The sequence below is a fragment of the Nyctereutes procyonoides genome, unplaced genomic scaffold, assembly GCF_905146905.1.
Source record: "Nyctereutes procyonoides isolate TBG_1078 unplaced genomic scaffold, NYPRO_anot_genome, whole genome shotgun sequence".
Lineage (NCBI taxonomy): Eukaryota > Metazoa > Chordata > Mammalia > Carnivora > Canidae > Nyctereutes > Nyctereutes procyonoides.
The window spans coordinates 51,590,989-51,613,783 of record NW_026575126.1 but is presented as its reverse complement, the minus strand read 5'-3'; the positions used below and the strand labels follow the sequence as shown (position 1 = coordinate 51,613,783).

The 22,795-nt window shown below is 42.3% G+C and overlaps 1 long non-coding RNA gene across 1 annotated transcript; it reads left to right on the top strand.

Annotated features, from left to right (window-relative positions):
- Positions 1-1,125: 1,125 nt before the first annotated feature.
- Positions 1,126-21,919, top strand: LOC129519137 (uncharacterized). The gene is made up of 3 exons (XR_008666357.1): positions 1,126-1,224; positions 3,510-3,565; positions 21,830-21,919. It is a non-coding gene; the product is annotated as an uncharacterized LOC129519137 (long non-coding RNA).
- The last annotated feature ends 876 nt before the right edge of the window (positions 21,920-22,795 follow it).

Genomic DNA, 22,795 nt, shown 5'->3' with positions numbered 1-22,795 from the left:
GCTAATTATCAGTACAGCAGCAATCATATGACAATACATAAACATATCAAATCAACATGTTGTACGCCTGAAATTTATACAATGTTATTTATCAAATTTATTTCAGTTTTAAAAATGCTACTGAGGGCAGTCTGGGTGGCTCACCAGTTTAGTGCTGCCTTCAGCCCAGGGCCTGATCCTGGAGACCTGGGATCGAGTCCCACATCGGGCTCCCTGCATGGAGCCTGCTTCTCCCTCTGCCTGTGTCTCTGCCTCTCTCTCTCTTTCTCATGAATAAATAAATAAAATCTGTAAAAAAAAAGAAATGCTACTGAACTCAATAACTGATTATGCAAATGTCCATGAAAGAAAATGAATAAGTAAATAAAGGACTTTTCTTTAGGGAAGATAAATATGAATATTTACAAAGAACTGCTGGGCCTTACCTCTGCTTTGTCTTGATGCTTAGCTGTAAATCTGTAGCATGTTTTTTTCTTTTTTTGTAATATAAAAATAAAGAATTAAAAGCAGGCAGAAACATTGCATAGACTTGGAAAATAACTCTTTGGAGTAAAGAGTTCAGTATTTTCAGGAACTCATGTTGAACATTCTTCCATCTGGTTCCCATAAGAGAATTCTTACTCCTTCCACCACTTCTCAGTGTCCCTGTGGTTACAGCTGAGCTCTTCTCCGTTTTGCCTAAGAAGCAAGGAAGCGAAAGTACCTCTGGAGTGGAATCAGGGGCTTCACTGAAGCAAGCGTGGATGTTCTGCTACCAAACAGACTTGGTGGGAAATCTCCAGCTTGCCCAGGGCCAGGCATTCACTCTCACCATCAGCACCACCTCTCTGGGGACGAGTAGGCCACCAAAGCTTCTATTCTAGAAGGGCTACAACTGGCCTGAACCATCACAAGGCGGTTGTCCACAAGGAATGGACAGGCTGGAGAATGACAAGGCTTGTGGCATAACGCAGGTTCATGCACTGCCTGTAGATGGTGGACGGTCCTCTCCGGGTGGCAAGGCAAGGACAGCCAGCATAGCTTCCAAGCACTGGAAACTTATGCTTACGTAAGTGCTAAAGTGAAGATCAATGTCTCCCCAGGACACACCTCTGTGTTCTCTCTTTCCTAGCCCACAGGCAATGGTTCTGCAAGCGTGTTCCCCAGACTGGCAGAATCAGCAGCAGCACTTTGTGGGAAATGCAAATTCTCAGGCCTCACCCAGACCAACAAAAACCCTGCAAGGTGGGGCCCATTGGTGTGTGTGTCTTCACAAACCCTTCTGATGATGCTGAGATACACTAAAGCTTGCAAATGGCTGCTTTAGTCTGGGGCAGTGTTTCTCAAACTCTGCATTGTAGTAGAATCTCCTGGGAAGCTTTGGAAAATCCTAATGCCTGGGCTTCACCCATGTAAATTAGGTCAAAATCTGGTGAGGAGAAGATCAGTAGTTCTTCTAGATTTCCCGCATGATAGTTTGAGAACAAGTGGTCTATTCTAGGGACTTGAGGCCCAAGAGTCTCTGGACCTGCAGCTTCTGCATGGTTAGAAATGCAGAGTCTCAGCCCCCAGCCCAGACTTGCTAAAGCAGTCTGCACTTTCATAGGATCCCCAGTGATTGGTAAAGTACATGAAAACTTGACGAGCACTGGGGTGCCTGGGTGGCTCAGTCTATTAAACATCTGCCTTTGGCTCAGGTCATGATCTCCAGGTTCTGGGGTCCAGCTCCCTGCTCTATGGGGAGTCTGCTTCTCCTTTTTCCTTCCTCTCTCTCTCTCTCTGCTCCTCCTCCCCTCACCCCCACTCATGCTCTCTCTCTGTCTCTCTCTTTCTCTCAAATAAATAAAATCTTTAAAAAAAAATGTGATGAGGCACCTGGGTGGCTCAGTGGTTGAGCAGCTGCCTTTGGCTCAGGGTGTGATCCGGGGTCCTGGGATGGAGTCCCGCATCAGGCTTCCTACATGCTGCATGGAGCCTGCTTCTCCCTCTGCCTGTGTCTCTGCTTCTCTTTCTCTCTGTCTGTGCCTCTCATGAAAAAATAAATAAAATCTTAAAAAAAACCTTTTATATTTATGGTGAATATAATGAATAAATAAAACTATATATATATATATATATATATATGACACAGAGAGAGAGGAAGAGACACAGGCAGAGGGAGAAGCAGGCTTCATGCAGGGAGCCTGATGTGAGACTCGATCCTGGGACTCCAGGATAATGTCCTGGGCTGAAGGCAGGTGCTAAACCACTGAGCCACCCAGGGATCCCCTAAAAGGTTTTATATTTATTCATAAATATATTCATATATATATTTATTCATATATATAAATGTGACAATCACTGACCTTTGGGGCACAAAAAACACATCTGAAGTTTCTTACTTACAGATCAATGATTTACTGAGTTGAGTCCAGAGGTTGTTTCTTTTGTTTTTGCTGATTCTCTGGTGACACTCCTGCCCCATCAAAGGATGCTCTGGTTGGGGGAGGGGAGAACAACAGAGAAAGGAATTAAATTCAGTGAGCACCTCAAGGGGACCCTACAGAATGAGTAGGGAAGGAAGAAACATTTTAATTAACATTTGGACACATTCTGGAGGTACCTGTTCACCAGATTATTAAGTACTACATTATATATTAACTACTCTCGGGAGGCCTCCCCATAAACCAACTGGTTCTTGCTCTCCCACCTCCAATTTCCAATTTCATTTCTCACCATCTCACCAGATCACTACTGAGTGATTTAGAAAGTGAAACCAAGGCTGGCTCAGAATTGGAGTAAATATTAACCAGGATTTATTATTTCTTTAAAGAATATGAAGAGTTCCAGATTAGAATAGACCAACTGTGGGGTGCCTGGCCGTCTCAGTAGAGAATGTGACTCTTGATCTCTGGGTCATGAGTTTGAGCCCCATGTTGGGTGAAGAGATTACTTAAAAAACAAAAAAGAAAGAAAAGCTGACTTTGTGACCAAGGGCGATAGAAATTTTATTTTGATTTATTTTTAATTACAAGGTTTTTGAAAATTATCTCAGTCTACATTTTTAGTTTTTCCCTCATCTTGAAAATGAGATGTGGCTATACACTCATCTCTGTATGTGTGTATTTATGCACAGTCATGACAGACATGGATTTTTACCATGTCGCATATCCTGGGCAGCAGAATATGGGGAAAGGCTGGAAGTGAACTTCTCTGGATCCCTTATAGCAAGTCACTATACTACACAGGGCCTCCATATTCTCACTTCTATAACAAGGGAGTTTGACAGTTGAGGTTGCAAATTTAAATGTCTTCAGGAGCTTAGATGGAAATCTTTTTTTTTTTTTTAAGAGTTTATTTATTTATTCATGAGAGACACACAGAGAGGGGCAGAGACAAAGGCAGAGGGAGAAGCAGGCTCCCTGAAGGGAGCCGAATGCGGGACTCGATCCCAGGATCCTGGGATCACGACCTGAGCCAAAGGCAGATGTTTAATTGACTGAGCCACTCAGATGTCCTTTTGTATTTTGGTGTTTTGTTTTGTTTTACAGAATTTGAAAGCCGCTCGCAACACTCCTGAGGCCTAGCACTACCTGGGGCCAGCCAGGTAATGATCTCTACACTAAGTGATATCCCAGGATTCCTAGAATTCCATGCTGTTCCTTAAATGAAACTTTTTTCTGTGGCCATATCTGCGTCTCTCACTTATTCTTTCAATAAATATTTGAGCACCTACTATAAGCTAGAAGCCAGTCTATTTAAAAAAACAAGAAAAAAAATGACATAGGGTTTCTCCTTTTAGGTGAGCAAATGAAAGAGCCAAGTGAAATGCAGTGATATAGAATAAGGCTTCCCAAATAATTAGGCTTGTTGAAAAGGCCTACAGAAAGGCAGACCTGGTTCTTTAGCCAGACACAAAATTTTTCTGAGGCTTGATATTTTTATCTGTAGAATGGGGGAGAATAATAGATCTCCATCAAGACTGTGTGAATGTTAGAATTCTGTCTATAAAGTGCCTGGCATGTGGTAGATGCTTAATAAATAATGCTAACCAGCACTACTACTGTTATTATTACATTATAAACTCCTTGGAGGGGCACCTAGGTGGCTCAGTGGTTGAGCATCTGCCTTTGGCTCAGGTTGTGATCCGAGAGTCCTGGGATGGAGAACTGCATCGGGCTCCCCACAAGGAGCCTGCTTCTCCCTCTGCCTATGTCTCTGCCTCTCTCTGTGTGTCTCTCATTAATAAATAAAAAACTTTTAAATGAAAAATAAATAAATAAACTCCTTGGAGTTAGGGGTTGGGTCTGGTTAAAATCATGCAGTGGCATTTCTTAACCTGCAAGCAGCAGGTTGCTTTCACAAAGGACATACTTTGTTTCCCCTTGGAGACGGCATCAACTGGTATTTCCTAAGACAAATCTGGAAATGCCTATCTAAACTATAGGGTAGCCTAAATATTGCACAATTGTTATTTTTCTAAAAACCAGAAAGCAAGTCTGATGTGATGCAAATGCATTAGAGAAGATTTTTTCAGTCTTTTTCACCAACGAGAGGAGGCTTTTTCCTTCTTGTGAGTGGTGCTTGAGATTCTAAGGCAGGTTTAATTAGAATACCAAGAGCAAGAGTTGCATACTTGGTGATTTTGAAGGGGGCTTCTAGAGATGTGTAAGGGCCATTAGGTTGGATGATTCATTGTTGTTGTTGTTTTTAATTTTTCTAATTGCTCTTGAAAATGTATAACTTTCCTTTTTCTTGAGACACTTATTTCTAACACTGATTTCACACTTACCCTTAAAGCACCATCTCTAAGCTGATGACTCTTGAATTTGCTCCTTCAGGCCATGTTCTCATACATCCAGCTCCCAGCTTGCGTCTCTCCTTGAAGATCTCATACACATCTTGGATTTGGTCAAAACAGAACTTTTTGCCCAAATTTGCCTCCTCTCAAGCCTTTCCTATGCCAATAAATGGTATCATCATACACTGGTTGCTCAGGTCAAACGTTGGGAAATATCTTAATTTTTTTACATCACACTCCACATCCTATCCCACACATAAGCCTTTGTGCTTTGACTCCAATATCCCATAGTGTTATATGGAAAGTGTGATCACTTCCTACCATGTGTATTTGATAGGTCACTTCAAAGCTACTATTATCTCTACTCCAAAAGCCTGCTAACCAGAGTCTCTACCTCTTCCACTTCCACGCTTACACAGCAGCCTGAGTGATCTGAAAGCATAGATGGCATTTGTCCCTTCCTCACAATCCTCCAAAGGATTTCCCTTGCAGGTGGAATAACACCCAGACCTGTTACGATGCCCCACAAAGCTCTGTGTGATTTTGCCTCTGCCTCTTTTCCCCTAGACTCGCCCTACTTGTGTATGTCAAATGTGCCAGGCTTTTAGCAACACAGGGCCCTTACCAGAAAGTTCTTCTCATGGCCTCTCTCTCTTCTCATCATTATCTCTTCCTCAGAAAGATCTTCCCTGACCCTCTTGGCAGAGACTTCTGGTTGTCCACCCTTGTCCATAGAAATGGAACCTCTTATTTTTAGTTGGACCCATAATTGCCCTGCTTCCCTTAACAAGTTATGACCACATGACTAAGTTCCAGCCAATGCAACATAAGCAGAAATATAATGTGGCCATTTCTTTTTAAAAGATTTTATTTATTATTTATTTGAGAGAGAGAAGGAGAGAGAGAGAGAGAACATGAGTAGGCAGAGGGAAAGGGAGGAACAGGCCCAATGGATGGCTCGATCCGAGGACCCTGAGATTATGACCCAAGCAAAAGGCAGACCTCCAACTGACTCAGCCACCCAGATGCCCCAGGAACCAACCTTAAAAAAATCATTGGCACATACCCTTCTTTACCTTTCTTTCGAAACCTTTTATTCATTCTGCTGCCTGGAATATGACATGATGGAGGCCTTTATGGAGCAAGAACACCATAACAGACCTGGATGACTTGTTCCTATTTGAGAGAGAAACAAACATTTATTTCATTTAACCCACTGTTATTTTGGATCCTACTACCAACCTAATTCTAATTGATAGATTAGAATCTTTGGCTAAGGCAGCCTTATTTCATGTTCATCTGTACTCCCTTCTTTAAAGCACTTAGGACCTGAAGTTACCCCATATATTTATTTATGCTTCTATTACATTTTTATAGTCTGTCTTCCTCCCTTCTGGATTGTAAACTCCTTAAGGCCTGCTATATCCCCTCCCCTTGGAAGAGTGCCATAATAGGTGCTTAGTAAATATTTGTGGAATGAATCACTGAATGAAGATCTACTACGTGCCAAGGAATGGGGATACAGAAATGATTCACAAGTGTTTCCTGAGTCCCTTACCTGCGAAGCTCACCACGTAACAGGAACTCTCTAGTTTGAAGTGGCAGTCATTCTCTTAAGAAGCATCTGAAACAGTGGTTCTTATCCAGGGGCACTTTTGCCCCCAAGGGACATTTGTCAATATCTGGAAATATTTGGATTACAAGTTGGGGAATGCTACCGGCATCCAGTAAGTAGAGTCAAAGAATGCTGCTACCCACCCTATGAGGTGCAGGACAACCCCCACAACAGATAATTTTCTTGCCTCAACTGCCAGGAGTGCTGAGGTTGATAAACCATGACCTGGCAAAGGTCTATGCCAGTTAGATTTTTCAGGGAGAAAGTTGCGTGGGCTGCATGAGAGTAGAAACTATGGAGTGTAGGAAACACATGCCATGTGGCCTCTTTGGTGTCATTAGTAAGCATGTGGGATTAAGCCCCAAGTAGAAGTTGGCTGAGTTGTCAAATTCTGCAAAGCTCTCCATTGAGAGGCCAACCCCAACTGTCAACATTCTTGACTTATCACAGGGCCCACATTGTGAGGACAATGTCAACTCAGAACAGGTGAAATTATGTCCAGAACTCTAGAAACCATGCCAGAGAAGCTCTTGGCACAGTATCATCATTAACATAAAGAAGTCCAACATGAATTTTCACTTTGCCCGGTTTTCTCAGGAAGGCTGAGAGACCTCTGAGGATCTACTGTTCTTTGTCGTCGTACATCTCTTCTCTAACAGGTGATAGAAGTGTATCCACATTCATGGCCCTCCTGCAAAATGTAATTATCTGTTGCAGGTAGATAAACAAATGATAGATGAGAGTAGACTAAAGGCCAGGAGACTATTGAAGTGATAGTTTATGTTTTAATTTTTTTTTAAGCTTTCCAATTTGTTAGTCACCGATGTACTTGGTGACCTTGGGCAGTGTACATAATCTTCCTGAGCTCCAGTGCCCTCATCAGCAGACTCAGGTTGGGATCAAACCATGGCTTAGTTGTCTTCCATTCTAAGGAATCATAATCATATCTACCACCTGTTACTATCGGATAATCGAAGGCAACAAATTTTGCCTGGGTTTGAAGAAATAAATTTTTTTACTTCTATTTTTTTAAAGATTTTATTTATTAATGGGAGACACACAGAGAGAGGCAGGGACATAGGTAGAGGGAGAAGCAGGCTCCCTGAGGGGAACCCAATGCAGGACTTGATCCCAGGACCCTGGGATCACGACCTGAGACAAAGGCAGATAGATGCTCAACCATTGAGCCACCCAGGTGCCCCAAGGAAATACATTTTGAGGTAAAGAAAAGACTGTAGTGATTACTAGCATCAGTGTTCACCACCACCGTCACCACTAACACTTTCAAAAATAAAAACTCAGCATTAATCTTTGGAACAGTATTTCCTAAAATATGTTTATTAGAATATAGATACTTAAGATATGAAAATGGGACTCTATGTCAGAAAAACTGGGAAGGGTATTAGATCCTCTTCTTGAAGAATAACAGTGAGTCATTTTAAGTTTTGTAAACCCAGTCTTTTCACTTATTTGACTAGAGAATTCACTTTTCCTTGAATAATGATTAGCATCCTACAGAACTGGTGTTTCTTGAAAGACTTTTGGAGACTCTGCCTTGGTATATAATGACATTATCTTTTGCTCTGTACCTACTGGGGGAGGGAATGATAATACTAGAAGACAATGCCAAGGAAAATAAGCAACATGCTTCCAGACATCCCTGGCCTGCAACAAAAACTTGAGAATTCCCATATACCTGATATCAGGCAACAATAACATACTTGGACACAGTATTAATAAAATCATTTATTGACCTAATTCTGTTAAATAGCCTGTGATGCAAAGAGAGAAATTTGATCTTGTGCCTCTTTGTTGAATTTACTCTGTCAATCCTATTCACTAAGTGACTGTATTACAAGGGTGACAATGAGGTTTCTTTCTCATGACAACTTTGATCAATGGATAGTGGCTGCCTAGAGCTCTATACTGAAAATGAGAAGACCTTCATTGGGTTTGGAGGGAACATATGCTGTGATTGATTCTTAATGTCTGTTCTGGGGGTAGCACTGTGATTTTTTTTTAAGATTTATTTATTTATTTATTTATTTATTTATTTATTTATTTATTTATTTATTTGACAGAGAGAGAGAGAGAGAGAGAAAGACAGAGGGAGAGGAAGAGTGTGAGTTGGGAGGAGGGGAAGAGGGAGAAGCAGACTCCCCACTGAGCATGGAGATGTGAGGCCTGATCCCAGGACCCCAGGATTATGACCCTAGCAGAAGGCAGATGCTTACCCAACTGAGCCACCCAGGTGCCGCTCTACTGCTGTGATTGATTGTTGATGTATGTTGTGAGTTTAGACTAATAGAAGGCATATATTACTTGTATGTTTCCTTACCCCAAATCAGAAACTTTTAAAACGATTTTAATTACTTTTATTATTTTTTTATTTTTAAAGACTTTATGTATTTGAGAGAGAAAGTGAAAAAAAAGTGAGCACAGAGGGAGAGTGAGAGGCAGAGGGAGAAGCAGACTCCCTGCTGATCAGAGAGCCTGATGTGGGATTGGATCCTAGGACCCTGAGATCATGACCTAAGCCGAAGGCAGATGCTTAACTGAGCCACCCAGGTGCCCCTATTTATTTATTTTAGAGAAAGAGAGAGAGAGAGAGAGAGAGAGAGAGAGAGAGAGAGAGAGAGCATGCATGAGTGGAATGAGGGAGCAGAGGGAGAGGGACAAGTAGACTACAATGAGCGCTGGGGCCTGACATGGGGCTCAGTCTCACAATGCTGAGGTCACCACCAGAACTGAAATCAAGAGTCTGACATTTAATCAGTTGAGACACCCAGGCATCCTATTTTATTTTTTTAATTAAAGATTTTAAGTAATCTCTACACCCAACATGGGGCTTGAATTTACAATCCCAAGATTAAGAGTTATACACCCTGTTGACTGAGCCAGCCAGGCACCCCAAAGATTTTTTATTTTTAAGTAATCTCTACACCAACATGGGCTTGAACTTAACAACCCTGAGATCAAGAGTCATGTGCTCTACTGACTAGCCCAGTCAGGTGCCCCCCAAATCAGAAACTTCTTATAAACTACTCACTTTGGTTTAATTGGAGAATTAAGACTTAATGTATTTACATGTCAAACTGAGTGGTTAAGATAATTCTATAGGGTCCGAAAAGGGAGATTTCCTTTAGGTCTTAGGATAAAGATAGATTTTAAGTAAGAGTTGATTTCCAGAGGTGGGGGCCGCCTGGAGGCTCAGTCAGTTTATTTTCAGACTCTTGATTTCGGGTGAGGTCACGACATCTAGCCCGAGTCAGGCTCCATGCTGGTGTGAGCCTGCTTAAGATTCTTTCTCTCCTGGGATCCCTAAGTAGCTCAGTGGTTTAGCGCCTGCCTTCTGCCCAGGGCACAATCCTGGAGTCCTAGGATCGAGTCCCATATCGGGCTCCCTGCATGGAGCCTGCTTCTCCCTCTGCCTCTCTCTCTACGTGTCTCTCATAAATAAATAAAATATTTAAAAAAAAAAAAGATTCTTCCTCTCCCTCTCACTCTGCTCCTCCTGTCACCTCTTTTTTTTTTTTTAATTTATTTATGATACTCACAGAGAGAGAGAGAGAGAGAGAGGCAGAGACACAGGCAGAGGGAGAAGCAGGCTCCATGCACCGGGAGCCCGATGTGGGATTCGATCCTGGGTCTCCAGGATCGCGCCCTGGGCCAAAGGCAGGCGCCAAACCGCTGCGCCACCCAGGGATCCCCTGTCACCTCTCTCTTAAAAAAAAAAAAAATTAAAGAATTGATTTGGGCCTTGAAGGGTAGAAAGTTAAGGTCTTCTGAGGAGACCTGGGGAGATGATTCTTGGCAGAGACTATGATGAACTAACCAATGCCCCTGGGATAGATTGTATCTCTAGAGCCATCCAGATACAGTATCAGCATCCCTTAGACAGTGCTCAATAAAGGATACATTCTTATCCTTTATCTACCCCAGCATTGTCCAACAGAAACCTAGTTTTTTTTTAATATTTTTTAAAATTTTTTTGAAATTTATTTATGATAGTCACACAGAGAGAGAGGCAGAGACACAGGCAGAGGGAGAAGCAGGCTCCATGCACCGGGAGCCCGATGTGGGACTTGATCCCGGGTCTCCAGGATCGTGCCCTGGGCCAAAGGCAGGCACCAAACCACTGCGCCACCCAGGGATCCCCAGAAACCTAGTTTGAGCCACATATACAATTTTAAACTTACTACTGGCCACCTTTAAAAAACGAAAGTGAAATAAGTGACATTAATTTTATTTTATTTTTATTTTTATTTTTTTAGTGACATTAATTTTAATAGTATACTTGACCTAACCCAATGTAGGTACAATATTATCAGTTCATATAATCAATATAAGAATTATTAATAGGATATTTTATACTCTACTTTTACATAATAAATCTTTGAAAGCTGGTGCGTATTTTACTTACGGCATGTCTCAGTGAAAACCAGCCACATTCCAAGTGCTCAATAGCTACGAGTGGCCAGTGGCTTACATATTGAATAATACCAATCTAAACTACCACTCTTTTTTTTTTTTTTAATAAGTTCTAGACCCAATGTGGGGCCTACAGAGATTGCTTAAAAATAAAAATTTAAAAAAGTTTTTATCTATATTGTAGCCTATGTCAGAATTTCCTTCCTTGTTCTCATTTTTCTTTCTTTCCTTCCTTTTTAAGTCTGGTTAATACTCCACTCTATGTATATACTATTTGGCTTATCCATTCATCCATCAAAGGACACTTGGGTTGCTTCTAGCTTTTGGCTATTGTGAGCAATGCTGCTCTGCACGTGGGTATATATATAATCTGTGTGAGTCCCTGCTTTCCATTCTTTTGGATACATATGCAGTTGAATTGCTAAATCATATGATACTTCTATTTCTTAATTTGTTGAGGAGCTTCTGTACTGTTTTCCATAGTGGCTGCACCATTTTATACACTCACCAACAAAGTGCAAGGGTTCTGATTTCTCCATATCCTCACCAACACTTGTTATTTTCTTCTTGTTTGTTATTTACTTATAATAGCCATCCTAATGGGTATAAAGTGCTATCTTACTGTGTTTTGTTTTGTTTTTTAAGTGGGCTCCACACCCAACATGGGACTAGAATTCATGACCCTGGGATTGAGAGTCACATGTTCTACTTCCTGAGCCAGCCAGGTGCTCCTGTGGTTTTCTTTTGAATTTCTCTAATGATTAGTGATGATGAACATCTTTCCGTGTGCTTTTTAGCCATTTCTATATATTATTTAGAGAAATGTCTAATCGAATCCTTTGCCCATTTTTTCAACTGAGTTGTTTGTTCTTTTGTCATTGTTGAGATGTAGGAGTCCTTCATATATTCCGGATATTGACTCCTTTTCAAATATATGATTAGCAAATATTTTCTCCCATTCTGGAGAAATGAGGCAATCCATTTGCCTTTCACTCTGTTAACAGTGTCCTTAGATGCAGAAAAGTTACTAAATTTTGTGGTAGTCCAACTTAATCTACTTTTGTTTTAATTGCCTCTACTTTTGGTATCATATTAAATTGGTATCTTTTTTTAACTTTTTATTTTTTTATTATTTTTAAAAAGATTTTATTTATTCATGATAGAGAGAGAGAGGGGCAGAGAAACAGGCAGAGGGAGAAGCAGGTTCCATTCAGGGAGCCCGATATGGGACTCGACCACAGGTCTCCAGGATCACGCCCTGGGCTGAAGGCGGTGCTAAACCGCTGAGCCACCCAGGTGTCCCAAACTGGTATATTTAGATACAGAAATCAATGTCTTCCTAGTCAATGAACTCTGCCACATAGTCTAAAACTTAAACAGAAAGACCCTTAACATTTTAATCTATTGGGACACCTGGGTGGTTCAGCGGTTGAGTGTCTGCTTTCAGCTCAGGGCATGATCCTCAAGTCCCAGAATCGAATCCCATATCAGGCTCCCTGCGCGGAGCCTGCTTCTCCCTCTGCCTGTGTCTCTGCCTCTCTCTCTGTGTGTCTCTCATGAATAAATAAAATCTTTAAAAAATATATTTTAATCTACTGACCCTTTTCATGAAGTCTTTTTTTTTTTTCCCTTCTGGAAAACATTGTGAAATCTTTTGAATGCATGTACTCAATACTACTTCCAAATAGGCTTTCAGAAGTTGGCTTATTTATGGGTACAACCTCTCCTTCCTGTGCGAAGCCTGGGCCTGTTTGTCCCCAGAGCCATTGCCCACCTGCCCTGCTCTGTCACATAGACATTGATCTTTGAAGGCTGCAATTTCCAGGCTCTCGGGTGAGCTGACTCCTAGCTGGGTTCAACCAGTAACAATCACTGGCATGAGACTGGAGGCCAAGAAGATGGCATAAGCCAGGGCATTTATCTTCTTCTCTGCCTCTGCCTCTGCCTCTGCCTCTGAATCACCTTTATGGCTCCATCGCGAAATGGAAAGACCTGGCCCACATCTATCAGGCGTGATCTGGCCTGCGTTCTCTGGCAGCATCACCTTTTGTCTTTCCAGCTCCAGGAGCGGTAGTGGCTCCTGCTGATGTGACTCCTGGATTGCCTCACTCTATCAGTCAGGGGCTTTCAGGAAACAGATGGTACAACCGACCAAGGAAATAATAAGAAAATGTACAGAACTATTTACAGAGGGATGGGCAGAGTTCCGATACACTAACAAAGGAGACACCTTAACCCAGCAAGGGGCCTCTACCACCCTTAGACCCTGGGACAGGTAGCTGGATGAAGACAGCTGTAGGGCAGGATGTGTGGCCTTCGGTGGTAGAATGCAGACACTTCCCAGTGAGCTGTAGGGATGAGGCCAGAGGAGTAAGCATCCAGACATCGCTCTCCTCTCACTCTTCCATCCAGGGAAGCCTCCGATTGGCAGAACTCAAACAGGGATGGGGACAAGGACCCTGCCAACGCAGTCTGTACAGGTCAACCTCTGGGGCCCCCAGCAGAGTGGAGAAGCCAAACAGCAGATCTGGACGGACAAATGGAATGTAGCAGGGACACCCACCTACACGTTGTGCCTGTTTGGCTTCTCAACAGCCAAGGAACACATTCCCATGGCCCATGTGTGGAAAATGGACTGCGTTAGGATTATCATCCTTATTACTTTGCAATGACAGCCCTTTAAGAAAGATTGTGCTCTACCAGGGATGGGCCAGCTATAGCCTGTAGGCCAAATATAACCAGCTGCCTGTTTTTGTGATTTGATTTTTTTTAAAAGATTTTATTTGTTTATTTGTTTATTTATTTATTTATTTATACGATTTTATTTATTCATGAGAGACACACACAGAGAGAGAGAGAGAGAGGCAGAGACACAGGCAGAGGGAGAAGCAGGCTCCATGCAGGGAGCCCGATGTGGGACTCGAACCCGGGACACCAGGATTGGGCCCTGGGCCAAAGGCAGGTGCCAAACCGCTGAGTCACCCAGGGATCCCCTGTGATTCAATTTTTTACTGAATCACCACCCACTCATTCGTTGACATGGGCTGTGGCTGCTTTTCCACAACTGTGCCAGAGTTGAGTAGTTTCAATGGATATCACACAGCCCGCACGGCCTAAAATATTTACTTCCTGGCCTTTTACAGAAAAAGTTTGCTGACGCTTGTGCTATACCCATTATACCAGGTAGAACGGTTACATAATTTGTAGGTCTTATTGAAAAATGAAAATGCAGGGCCCCTTCTTCAAAATCCATTAGATATTTCAAGATGGTAGCAGCAGAGCATGAAGGAGAATTTAAGGCTTTTCTAAGTGTGGGATTATATGGAGCTGCACAGATTATACCCCTATGCGTGGACACATATAGAATGCTTTCTAGCCAAATGCCACGACTGCCTGGCAATGCAGTTATTCCGCTATTTTTTTTTAAAGATTTAATTTATTTTTTCATGACAGACACAGAGAGAGAGAGAGGGAGAGAGAGAGAGAGAAAGGCAGAGACACAGGCAGAGGGAGAAGCAGGCTCCACGCGGGCGCCCGACATCCCGATATGGGACTCGATCCGGGTCTTCAGGATCACACCCTGGGCTGAAGGCAGCGCTATACCGCTGAGCCACCCGGGCTGCCCCACTATTTTTTATTCTTTAAGATTGTATTAATTTATTCATGAGAGACACCAAGACATAGGCAGAGACAGACTCCCTGCAGGGAGGCTCCCTGCAGGGACCCTGATGCTGGACTCAATCCCAGGACGCCACCGGGATCATGACCTGAGCCAAAGGCAGACACTCAACCACTGAGCCACCCAGATGCCCCAGTTATTCCATTATTGATGGGAGTTTGAGGAACAGGAGATACAGAATTTGCTATAATAGGCAGCCAGGAGGGATCCCCGGGTGGCTCAGTGGTTGCGCGCCTGCTTTCGGCCCAGGGCGTGACCCTGGAGACCCAGGATCATTCCCGCATCGGGCTTCCTGTGTGGAGCCTGCTTCTCCCTCTGCATATGTCTCTGTCTCTGTCTCTCTCTGTGTGTGTCTCTCATGAATAAATAAATGAAATCTTAAAAAAAAAATAGGCAGCCAGGAGGCATCATGTGTTCTAGGGGTGCAGAGATCTACCAATTCAGGAGGATTGTTTGAAGGAGAATTTTCACAATGTAACATTTTTTCAATTAGAGAAAACTTAGCGACTAGAACAAAGAGACCAAGAGACATTAACAGTCCCAATATTTTAATATATAACTGCTACTATCCTTCTGGGGTACCTCCCACCACTTTCTCTAGATGAACATTTATCGAGAAAAAAAAATTAAAGCTGGTGGGATGCCTGAGTGGCTCAGCAGTTGAGCATCTGCCTTCAGCTCAGGGTGTGATCCCAGGATCCGGGATCGAATCCCACATCGGGCTCCCTGCATGGAGCTTGCTTCTACTCCCTCTGCCTGTGTCTCTGCCTTTCTCTTGGTTTCTCTCATGAATAAATAAATAAATCTTAAAAAAAAAAAGTAAACCTGGTTCTCCAAAACCTATCTCACTGGTAAGAATGACTAGGTGTTTAGAATTCTACGCATCATTTTGGTACATTATAAGATGGTCAGAAAAATGGTCCTCCTTATATGCCCCTCAGGTGGTTTTCAGGTAGGGAGTGACTTTGGCATTAGGTACCCAGTTTCTGTCACTTATCTAGCTGTGTGGCCTGGGGCAGTTAACTCACCACATTTTCTGAGTGCAGTTTCTTCTGATGGAGGAGGAAAAAGGATTTGATAATATTTACCTCCTAGAGTTTGAGAAATAGTCATGGTTATAAACAAATATAATTAAGATGAATGGTCATTATTATTTTAACAAAATGGTGGAAAAGGTGGGTTCTGCTTTTAAATTGGGGGGCACAGGGCCAGGCTTTGTCATTTATTAGCTCTCTACTATCCCTGGGATTCGCTGATAATAAACACTTCCCAAACACTCACTGATGATTTGCAGATTAGGCTATTATTTTTCTACATCCTTTTATTTTTGTACTTGTTTCCTTTACCCGAGGTGATGTAATGCTCGGCCATCTGCTTCCCCTTCATCCAAAAGCCACCTGAAATCATGCTTTTTCTGAGAAGCTTCTTCCAGGGCCCAGCAGGAAGGATCCCCTAAGAGGTGGCCATGCTTGGGGGACAGTTCAGATACCATGCCAAGCAGTGTGACCTTCAAATCATGTTAGCACAAAAGACCTTCCCGAATAAGCCTTCATTTGCTCCCTTGGCATAGGACGAAGGGATTGTTTCACTTATGACACATACAGCAGTCCACCAAGAGGCCAAAAAATTCTATTTCAGCAAGATGCTCTGGAGGGAAATATTTATCTCTGTCTTACTTGGTAGGCAATTTAACTCTTTAGCTGAAATGAATTAAACTACTGACACCTGAGGTCCCTGGCTAGCTCAGTTGGTAGAGCATGCAACTCTTGATATCAGGGTTAGAGGTTCGAACCCCATGTTGGGTATAGAGATGACTGAAAAAAATCATTTAAAAATTTTTTTAAATTCTATGTACTAGCAGCATCAGCTTGGGCAAGTTGTGTCTTTTATAACCTCTGCTATATCATCTATAAAATGAGAATAAAAAGAGTAATCAACTTTATGTGGTAGTCTTTTTTTTTTTATAGATCTTTTTTTTTTAATTTTTATTTATTTATGATAGTCACACAGAGAGAGAGAGGCAGAGACATAGGCAGAGGGAGAAGCAGGCTCCATGTACCGGGAGCCTGATGTGGGATTCGATCCCGGGTCTCCAGGATCACGCCCTGGGCCAAAGGCAGGCGCTAAACCGCTGTGCCACCCAGGGTTCCCTATGTGGTAGTCTTAAAATTCAGTGAGCAATGAGCTAGTTATGTAAAGTCCTTAGCATGGGACTAGCAAGTTACAACCAATAAATGTTACTTAGTGTTATTATGAATTGTGTGTCATCAACATCATCATAAGATTTGGGTGACTTCTAAGCAGTGATGACCAAAACTGAAGGCACTATTCTCCTTTACCCTGACTTTAACTTCCATCTGTATTCTCCTCCTGTCCCTATCACAAGGGACAACTCAGTTGTGGAGGTCCCTGACTTCAGGCAAAAAAATTTTTTAAAAGATTTTATTTATTTATTCAAGAGAGACACACAGAGAGAGGCAGAGACATAGGTAGAGGGAGAAGCAGGCTCCCTGTGGGAGCCCGAAGTGGGACTGGATCTCAGGACCCCAGGATCATGACCTGAGCCAAAGGCAGAGATGTTCAACTACTAAGCCACCAGGCATCCCTAGGTAAGATGTTTAAGAAGGCTTTTACTGGTGAGGAACTCAGGGAAAGATTCTAGAACTGAGGGATTAAAACACAAGGAAGAATCTTAGGGCCAGACTGCTAGGAGCTCCTTCAGAAAGCCAGCGACAAAGGAAGATGTGATACTTCTGGCCCAATAGACCTTGACGATTGGCATTCAAAGTAAAAAGCTCTTCAGAAAGAGATTGACCAGGTAAAGGAAAGAGATATACACAGGATATCTTTTTAAAATGTTAAATGATAGGGATGCCTGGGTGGCTCAGTGGTTGAAGGACTGCCTTTGGCCCAGGGCATGATCCTGGAGTCCCGGGATCAAGTCCCACATTGGGCTCCTGCATGGAGTCTGCTTCTCCCTCTACCTGTGTCTCTGTCCCACCCCCCAAAAAAATGAATAAATAAAATCTTTAAAAAAAATAAATGTTAACTGTACCAACAAGAGATGGGAATTTTATTTACAAGTGATTTTATTTACAAAATCTACATTTTATTTACATATGTCTCAGATATTGCTTTAATCTTGAGAGGCAAAGGAGCTGGTTTCTTTAATCACAGCCAGGCAAATCCCTGGGTGCCTACAGGGTCAACCATTGGAGAAGCTCACCCTGTGTTTTCTCTACTTGGTAAGTCACAAATAGCTTTGGCTGGGCATCATCGTCCTTCCATTTTATTGTTTGGAGAATGCATGAGCCACTGGGTAGCACGTCTTGTGCCCTGATTCATAGAAGCTTGGCCCTTGCCTCAAGCTGAGGCAGCCCAAATGGAGATTTCAAATGTGTCATGAGTTTCCTGGCCAAATTCCTTCAAGCACCAACTCGAAAACTCAAAAATAGCCCTTACCAAGGGAACTTGACCTGTGACAAAGATTTCCTAGCTGGGAGCATGTATAAGAGGGCAGCTGTTTTTCTTTTTAAAAATCTGCTTTAATGTCTCTATGATGTGAATTGGCTTTTAAGATTGTGTTTGAAAAATCACTCTTATACTTGAGTCTCCTGTTTGAGAATGGAGTTCTTCAATTCTTGGTGCCAAATTGGGGTTAATCCTGTGCCAGATCTAAGGATTAAAGGAAATAAAAGAGAAAGCCTTATCTCTTGTTTACTGAGGGTATCAATTTAAGTTTCTATCTAGGAAATTTGGAAGATCTATCTAGAAAAATCCTGGTGGTTAAGGACTCCGGGGTTGCCTATATTCAAGTTCTGATGCCAGAGTCTTTTAGAAGTTAAAGGCTTAGGTCGGGTCAGAGATTTTGAGGTTCTGATATAAAAAATATAAGAATGTATAAGAAATTAAAAACGGGACAAAATTTATGGTACATTTTAGGATTTCTCTTTTTACAACTGAGTGCTTTTAACACAGAGGGGGAAAAAACAATAATGCAAGAGAGTTACTTATTCACCAGGTAATTATCATTATTAGGAAATATTCATGCATTACTCCTACAGGTAAGTGGACTGGTAAGGGTGCACTATTTTATTTTTTATTTTTTAAAAGATTTTATTTATTTATTCATGAGAGATAGAGAGAGGTTAGAGAGACAGGCAGAGGGAGAAGGAGGCTCCCTGCGGGGAGCCCAATATAGGACTCTATCCCACGACCCCAGTATCATGACCTGAGTCAAAGGCAGATACTCAACCACTGAGCCACCCGGGTGCCCTGAGAGAAAATTTTCAAGCAGACTCCCTGCCAAGTGCAGAACCCAACACGGGGCTCGATCTCACAACCTTGAGATTATGACCTCAGCTGAAATCAAGAGCCCATCACTTAACTGACTGAGCCACCCAGGTGCCCACTCCTCCTTTTTTTTAAACTGAGTTGAGGAAACAGTACATGTTCACTTTTGAATCTCATTATTTTTTTCAGCACGTTATTTTTTTTTTAATATTTTATTTATTCATGAGAGACACAGATTGGGAGGCAGAGACATAGGCAGAGGGAGAAGCAGACTCCATGCAGGAAGCCCGATGGGGGACTTGATCCCCGGACAGAGATCATGCCCTAAGCCAAAGGCAGACGCTCAAACGCTGAGCCACCCAAGTGTCCCTTTTTCAACACATTAACATAATATTTTCCTAATTTCATTAAGAGTTCTTCATAAATATAAGTTTTAATGGCTGCAGAAAATTTCAACTATGAATAGACTATCCCCTAATTAATTTTCTATTGTTGAGCATTGAGATAATGTTCCTTTTTTTTTTTTTGCTAAATAAGTAAAAATGAGATTAATACTTTTGTATCAATCTTGGTCCATATTTTAGATCGTTTCCACTTCATTTATCCATTAACAACTATTTTTTGAGTGTTTACTCTGGGTCAGGTGCTATGCTGTGTGCTGAGGATCCGAGGGTAGAGATGGACAGGTGTGGACTTTGCTTTTATGGGTAGAGCTCCTATTCTATTTAAAATTTTTTTAAAAAAATATTTTATTTATTTATTCATGAGAGACACACAGAGAGAGGCAGAGACATAAGCAGAGGGAGGCTCCCCAGGGAGCTGGGGATCATGACCTTAGCCAAAGGCAGATGCTCATCCACCGAGTCACCCAGGTGCCCCTAGAGCTCCTATTCTAAGGGTGAGACATAACAAATGTGCAAAGAAATGCAATACTTGCAGATGGTGATCGGTGCTACCTAGACAAGAAATAGGCTATGTGACAGAGTGTCCAAGCATTGACTAGCTTTTCTGGGCAGGGAGGTCAGGGAAACCTCACAGAAGAACTGAGATGGACTATGGAAAACAGTGCAAGGACTAAGGTGAGGCAGATGAGATGCCTAGACCCCCAAATATTAGAGGGAGGCACTCACTGGCAGGTCTGTGTCTGTGCAGGGTTGGCACTTGCGTGACCTTGAGAGTGAGTGCCTCCTTAAATTTGGCACCCTAGGCATTTCACTCACCTCACCCAAGTCCCAACCCTGGCAACAAATGTAGGAAAGTCATTCTAGGCAGGAGTAGCAAGCGCAAAAGCTCAGAGTCTGGACAGGCCTGGTGTGCTTTAGGAACAGAAAATCAATCCCTATGACTAGAGTGGAGGGGAGAAGTGCTAATGGAACCTTGAAGCGGAACCACCAAAAGAAACAAGATAACATTTTTTGAAGGTTTTGAGAGTTGATCACATTTGATGTATTTTTTTCTTAAAGTATCCAAGTAGTTGCCATGGGGAAAAACTGGGCTTTCACTTTTTTTTCCCCCAGTGGTTTAGAATTGTTTTTAAAACTCACATATGTTGGGAGGCAAGGTTGGAGATACAGGGACACCAATAACTTTTTCAGGGATTAATGGCTTGAAAGTGGTGTTTTTCAGTCATGGTTGTACTTTAGTATCTTCTGTGGTGGGGTGCCTGGGTGGCTCAGCAGTTGAGCGTCCACCTTTAGGCTCAGGGAGTGATCCCAGAGTCCTGATATTGAATCCCACATTGGGCTTCCTGCGTGGAGTCTGCTTCTCCCTCTGTGTATGTTTCTGCCTCTCTCTCTCTGTGTCTCACGAATAAATAAGTAAAATCTTAAAAAAAAAAAAAAAAAGAATCCCCTGTGGAAGCCTTAAAAATATACTTCTACTCAGGGGCACTTGGTTGGCTCAGTCTGTAGAGCATGCAACTCTTGATCTGAGGGTCATGAGTTTGAGCCCCACATTGGGCATAGAGATTACTTTACAAAAAATACTGACACCTGAGATTCAGATTTAATTAGTCCAGGGTGCAGCCTAGATGTGGGGATTTTACTATGCAGACAAAATTGATAACCTCTATGAGAATCTTGTTCTGGGTATGAGCTATTTCGGTAGGATGTTTGCAGTGTAGAAAAAACTAGCTTTTATAGACTCTTGCAGGCTTTTAGTTTTATCTTAAGAAGAATGGGAAGCCATTAATGGGTTTTAAGTAGGATGATGACACGATCTGATTTTTATTTAAAAAAGAAAATCATGGGCAGCCCGGGTGGCTCAGCGGTTTAGCGTTGCCTTCAGCCCAGGGCCTGATCCTAGAGATCTGGGATCAAGTCCCACATTGGGCTCCCTACATGGAGTCTGCTTCTCCCTCTGCCTGTGTCTCTGCATCTCTCTCTCTCTCTCTCTGTCTCTCATGAATAGATAAATTAAAAAAAAAAATCTTAAAAAAAAAAAGAAAAGAAAATCACTGGAGCATCTGGCTGGAACAGTTGGTAGAGCATCAGACTCTTGATCTTGGGGTTGTAAGTTTGAGCCCCACATTGGATGTAGAGATTACTTAAAAATGAAATCATAAAAAAAAGATTAAAATCACTTTGGCTTCAGTGTGGCAAAATTCCTTAGGATAGGTTCCTGGAAGCGGAATTCCTAGGGGAAAGGTATTAACAATTTTAAGTCTTTGGACATACACTCTTAAATTGCTTTCCAGTAAGTTGCTGCCAAATGACACTCACCTACCTTCTGGGTCCTCACATTACCACGTTGCCAACACTGATTGCTTTTGAGGGTTAGTTATTTCTATGGGAGAAGTATAAGAAAACAGCAAACAAGAAGCAGTTATTGGAGCAACTGGGCACAAACCTGGCCAGCTACTCTTTCCCCCCTCCTTCTTCATTGGTCAAATATTATCCAAATAGCATGTGCTTCAGAGTCGTCGATCTGATTTCTAGCTAACATTTATTGATTGTTTACTGTGTTGCAGATATTGTGCAAAGCACTTTACATGCAAGATCTGTGTTAAATCTCTCAACATTTTTTTTTAAGATTTTATTTATTTATTTGACAGAGAGAGAGAGAGAGAATGCACAAGCAGAGGGAGCAGCACAGGGAAGGCAGATGCGGGCTTCCAGCTTAGCAGGGAGCCCATGGTGGGACTCCATCCCAGGACCCTGGGCTCATGACCTGAGCCAAAGGCAAATGCCTAACCTACTGGGCCACCCAGGCACCACAATTCTCTCAACATTCTTAAGAGGTCAGTACTATTATCTCCATTTTACAGATGAGACAATGAAGCACTGTGATAGTCAGGACCCTGTTGACACTCCCTCAATTTTAAGTGGAGGAGTTGGAATTTGAATACAGAGCCCATCCTTGAATTACTCTGCTGTTGTTCTGTAATTTGAAAAAGTTAAAGGACTCTGGACATTTTTTTCTTTGAGGTCTAAGGTTCTGATTATTGTGCTGGTTCCAAATGATTCCAAATCATTTTGGAATCTGACATAATTTGGTCAATGCACCATTGTTACAATAAACTATGAAGGAAGTCAAAACAATTAATTGGCCACATCAGCTATTTGCTTATGGGTCTGACGGGAGGAGAGAAGCATTAACTCACCTGGAACATAGAAAGGTCAAGATCTGAGGAAAGCAGGTCCAAGGAAGCTTAGAACTTGCAATTAAGGAAAGGCTTTGGGAGGGGAGCCTTTCAAGTCAGATTGCAAGACAGGCTTGCATGGTGGTGGAAAGAAGGGAAATTGAGCAAAAATAAATATTTCAGTCATTTCTAATAACCGAGGCGGAGTTCATTTCCAGGACCCCAAGATCACGACCTGAGTGGAAGGGAGTCGTTTAACTAACTGAGCCATCCAGGTGCCCTTAATGTAGGTCCCGTTATTATTATTATTTTTTTAAACAAGCGTAGATGACCATGCTTGGGTCTGATCTAGTGGGGATTTCTGTGTTGAGTCAAGTACCAGTCTCAGTTCAGACATTTCTTTTTCTCCAAATGGAGGGGAAGCCAAGTGAGGGGAGA